This window comes from Coturnix japonica, chromosome 12 (genome assembly GCF_001577835.2).
Source record: "Coturnix japonica isolate 7356 chromosome 12, Coturnix japonica 2.1, whole genome shotgun sequence".
NCBI classification, from domain to species: domain Eukaryota; kingdom Metazoa; phylum Chordata; class Aves; order Galliformes; family Phasianidae; genus Coturnix; species Coturnix japonica.
Genome location: NC_029527.1, coordinates 6,965,987 through 6,971,265, shown reverse-complemented (window position 1 = coordinate 6,971,265; position 5,279 = coordinate 6,965,987).

Sequence of the window (5,279 nt, the reverse complement as noted above, 5' to 3'; positions counted from 1 at the left end):
TTTCTCTTGTGCTGCTGTGCTTACCCCAATCCACATGTTTGTGCAAGGAGAACGCACTTATTTGTTATCTTTGATACAGTCTGGACACACACATATGCGTGTAATTCCCTTTCTCTTCAGACACCAATCTGTGTACGTGTATTTATGAGGGCTTGACACAGGCTTCAGTAGAAGCGGGACTGACCCCAACATTTTGTACGTTATTAAGAGGAACAACAGTTCACCCTTTAAAATGCCTATATTTGGAAATCTTGCTCTAAACTCGTGCCGGTTTAACTTAATTTTGTGGCGTTTCTCCAGATTTTCATCACCAGGGGAGATGAGGACAGGACGGAGAGCAACCCTCGTGCTGCACAGAGGTGAGCACCCATTTCAGAAGCCATAAGGGCATGGGACGAGCCCTGCTGTGAGGAAGTGGCCACACAGGTGCTGTGATTTGGTGCCTTTCCTCCTGCCCCACTCTTTTTGTTCCAGCCTTTTTGATTGCTGCAAGTCCCATCTCTTTTACTTTATTAGTTTCCAATATCTGCTCAGTTGCTCCTATGGGAACCCCACAACCCCTTTGCTTTTCCTTGGGGCGTCCTATTCACTTTGGGGGATCGTTTTGTGGTGCAGAAAGCAACATGATAAGGCACAAAGGGCCTTGATGGAGCCCGAGTTTTGTTTAACAGTTCAGATAGTGAAAGTTTACAAGAGCCAGTACTGGGAAAGCTATGCTGTGAATAGAGCTATTATTGCCATTATCACATTGTTTAGACTGGTGGGCCAAAACACAGGCATTTCGTATTTGTTTAACAGCTTCATCAAGCTGTATATTTGTATTGTCCTTTGGGCTGTGTTGTCAGAGGGTTGCAAGCGACATAAGAAGAAGTATCAGCCGTTCCTTGGGGGATTTGCCGGTCCAAGAAGTCATTAATTACAGAGCAGCGGAGCCGAGGCAGGGTTTGGCTTTCCCGAACTCGGAGGAGCGGCGGGGGCCGATAGAGGGCAGCAGGCTCCTGCGGCTGCAGGGCGCCCGGTCCGAGACTGTCCGGTGTTGGGGTTGGGGGGGGTGTCCTGGTGAACTTCCCCTTCGTGTCGGAAGATTAAAATTAAAGAAGAAAAAAAGAAAAGTAAAACTCTCGGACGGGGGGGAAGAAAAGAAAAAAAGAGGAAAAACACATAGAAACCACGAAATCTACAACGCAATCCTTATGCTGCAAAACATCCCCGCTAAAGAATATCCCCATAAACTCGCGTGTCGTGCCTGGAGGTTCCTGTGAAAGCAGCTTTCTGTCTGTGTTCTGTTTCTGTATGAAACCCAAGATGATCTATCGTGTTGTGCTCGGGTCTCTGTTTCATGATGAAGCTGTGGGTAGGTTGCACGACTCATTCTTTCACTTATTTCAGCACTTATTCTCCCATTTCAGTACAGGCGGTTATCACTTTTTTCCCCCCTCTTTGTCACAAAACAAAACCAAATCCCTTCCAGATCTGCCGTGGATTTGTTGCTCTGCTGTCTGTCCTGGTGCCGGGCTCTGGGTTTATGGGCGAGAAGGGGAGCACGTTGTTAGGAGAGTTTGTGCTCAGGGGGTGCAGCAGAGAGCGCAGAATCAAGGCTTACAGACAGACTCTGCTCCTCAGCTTTCTGCTTGTCTTTCATGCACTTTATTGCACCTTTTCTGCAGTTCACTCCAAGGACGTTCACGTTCATAATCCCTATCTGACACAGAGGAATCCCCTTTGGCTCTCAGCGCACAGCCATGGCTGCATTCTGCTGCTTGATTTGTTGTCTTTGATCATTTCTAATTATTGTTTGCATCAGTTCTTGTTTGAGTTGCTGGTGCTGCTCGCTTCTGACCGTGATCTGAGACCGAGTGCTGTAACATTGTCTTGGCGTTTTCTATTGCTGTGTTATTTTCAGGGCTGGTGTATCTCAGCTGAGCATGGCTCATCATTACACGGGGCTCCCAAATCTCATGTCAGCCATCAGCTCAGGGTGAAAAGCCCCTGAGACCTGGGGTGTGCTCATGCTGGAGCTCCAGATGTGGGCACAATGCGCTGTTGGTGTTGGTTTTGATCGGTGGTGCTCTGAAAGCGGTGTGCTTTTTCTCTGATGACAGCTCAAAATATCCCTCAAACTGAAAGTAGTGCTTCTCCCATATTGTGACAGCAGCTCCTCGTATACAGAAACCCATCCTGGTATTTAGAAAATCAGTGCATTACGCTCAGGCTGAGCAGCGAGCGGCATTCTGTTTGAAGTCCCCTTATATAGAGAAATGACAATGTTCTATGTGTTAAAAACGGTCAGCAATTCCTCACAGCCCAGGACTGTTGGGGTCAGCACTGTTTTTAAGCTCACATGAAGCACTGAAGCCTTTGCTCAGGAAAAGAGCAGTGCTGGTTGGCCACAGCCAATGCAAGCAGTGTGCTGGTGGCAGGGCTGATGGGACCAGTGTAGAAGTGGGGAGTGCACGTAAGTATTTGGTGCTTGTTCTGGTTTTCTTTCATTTTCTTCCTTTTGGGGCTAAATATTGTCACTTGGAGCAAGTAATATGTTATTATTTATTATTATTATAAATTTTAAAGGGAACTGGGCATGTAAAACTTAGTGCTGACCCCCGATCCTACAACGGATGCTCCCATCAGCCTCAATGACTCCTTGCAGAGCGAAGGCCATGGGAGAAATCCCACACAGGGAAACATCTTTGCCCCATAAACTTTATCTGATCCCATCTCAGGAGTAGGCAGAGGGCTCAATCCTGGAGCACTGAGCTCTGCCTCTCCCCCTCCAGTAGGGTTTTGCCTGGACAGACTTGGGGATGCAACCACTGCTGAGCTGCTGTCTGTTGCTCTGCGTTATCTGTGGCACTGTGTTGTTCTAGAAACTTTCTTTTCCTGCCTGGCTTCTGCAAATGAAGAAGGGGGAAAAAAAATAATAATGAAGAGACCTTCATTTGGTGGCATAGAAAATTTGCATAAAATATCGCTCTAAGCATTGAAGGATCTTATTACATAGGGTTTTGATGATAATCTATGTTGAAATAATATTTAACACATGCTGCACTTTTAATTAAGTATCTGAATAATCTCAAATTAATACCAGAGGTTTAAAAATAAGTTTTCATTTTAGTGAACTGTAACATAATAGCAAGCTGCACCGCAGCCCCCTCCTTTACCCTTTGATTTAATTAAATGCCCTTCTGCGCTTCTTCTCACTTCAGATATGCGCAGAAAGAAGTCAGCCCTCGATATTTTACTTAGGATTGCACCACTTTTCCTTTCCCTACGTCACCTCCGTGCTCTCGGAGCTGTGGGGACAGTGTCTCTATGGGACTTGCTGTGGTGCTGGGAAGCCTTGCGTTGTGCACTGGGGGTGGCTCAGCATTGGAGCTCTCTGCTCCTGGAGTTTGGTTGTGAAGCAAAAGAGGTTTAGCAGTGTAATGGTTTCAGAGTGCAATCAACCCACTGCAAATAAATTCACGTTGATTCTATTTATTTTTTCAAATTAAAAAGGCCTGATCCAGCCAATTTGTTTGCCTTGCAGTGAGGCGCGGGTGACAATCACCGCTTCATTATTCCATCTTAAGAAATTCCATTAACCAAAGGAGGGGAAAGAAAAAAAAAACAACCAAAAACCCAAGACCTCACTTAGATGCATGTCAGTGAAATTGTTTTGCTGCACCCGGCCGGAGCGGTGCACGGGGGGGAGGCTGCATGCTGCCATCAGGAACGCACTGTTTGGAGAATGTGAGGCAGGCTGAAGGCTTTCTGTTAGATCTCCCCTTTATCCCTCACCATCTATCATTGTAAAGGAGACGTATATGCCCGGCGCGCTTTGTATATTAAGGGAGCTGCCTGCTTTTCTCCCTTTGCGGAGATAATGATGCCGAGGGTTGTTGACTGCTGTTATCTCTGATGACAGCCTTATCTGCATGGCTCTGATTCCTGCTCCCGGAGTCGCGGATCTGCAGCCCTCCATTGCAATGACCACTGCTCCGATTGTGGCACGGAGCTGCCAACAGTGAGTGGAACGCTCAGCAGCAGTGTGACATCTGCTGCATTCCCTTCCTACCCCCTCTGTGTAAAGCACTGGAGTGAAATGCTGAGAGCAAGAGAGGATGGGAGCCTCTAAAGAAGCTCAGATCCCAACTAAGTTCCCCTATGTGGGACAGGAGGGCGGTGAGCAGTGCTGGATGGTGCCCCAGGTTGGAGCACCCCTCACTGGTGCGCCCAGCAATGCTGTTTGCATGGCACAGGAGGGACCATTGCACCCTCCCGGCTGCAAAAAGTAGGAATCCAGGAGTTTATTTTAACTCCTCTAAACATAATAATCTGCAGTTAATTGGAGAACGTTCACCGTGCCTGGAAGGTGCAGCGCGCCGCAGTTGTTTGGCAGGCTGGATTCCCACCCCTTGGAGATCTTAGAGCAAATTTCAAATATTTATGAATTTAGCCTCTTAGCGCTCTTGAGAAGCAGCCGTGCTTTACTGCTGCAGAGAGCAAGATGGGGAGATAGCGCGTGTGCTTGGCCAGGCTCGCCCGGAGCCCGCGGTGCTGCATCAGACCCAGCCATGTGCCCACAGCAGATCCCGTGAGCCTTAAAAATAGCCAACTGAACCCCCTCTCTCCAACGTGGATATCTGTGAATCCTGCCTGCGGCTGCACGACTGCAGCTTACACACAGCCCTCGCTCTGCGCATGCAGCTGGGTTTTTCCTTGCTCGTTTGTCTGCTCTTTCTCAAATCCATGCTTTTATTCTCCCTGTCATATCTCGTAATATATGCTTCAATCCGAATGCTCAGAGCAGTTTCTCCGGGAGACGATCCCACCTGGCTCTCCTGAGTTGCACATCTGATGTCAGTGCTCAGCTTGCCGACACTGTGGTTTGAGGCTGCCCTGGTTGGAGCTGCACAGCCTTGCTTGAGGAGGGTATTCACTTTGCCCTAGAAGCTTAAAGAGATGTTTATTTTTCCAGTGCTCCAGAAGAAGGCACAGCCAGACCCTTTCTTCGGTGGTGAAGAACCAATTACTGATTAAACTCCTTATTTTGTCCTGAAAAATTGCTTAAATGAGACATAGTGATATATAACAGAGAGGTTTCTGTTTGAAAAGCATTTGTGTCTGAAAAGCTGTTTTTAGTGGGTAAGAAGTTTGCCCATGAGGGCTCGGAACTGCTGCTCTGGTGCCTGGCTAAGGGGCTGCTCCATGTAAACCAGCACCAATCTCCCATCAATGCTCATTTCAGATTGCAGACAAACTGTTCAGGATGCTCTTTGGGAAATTTGGTTGCAGACCAC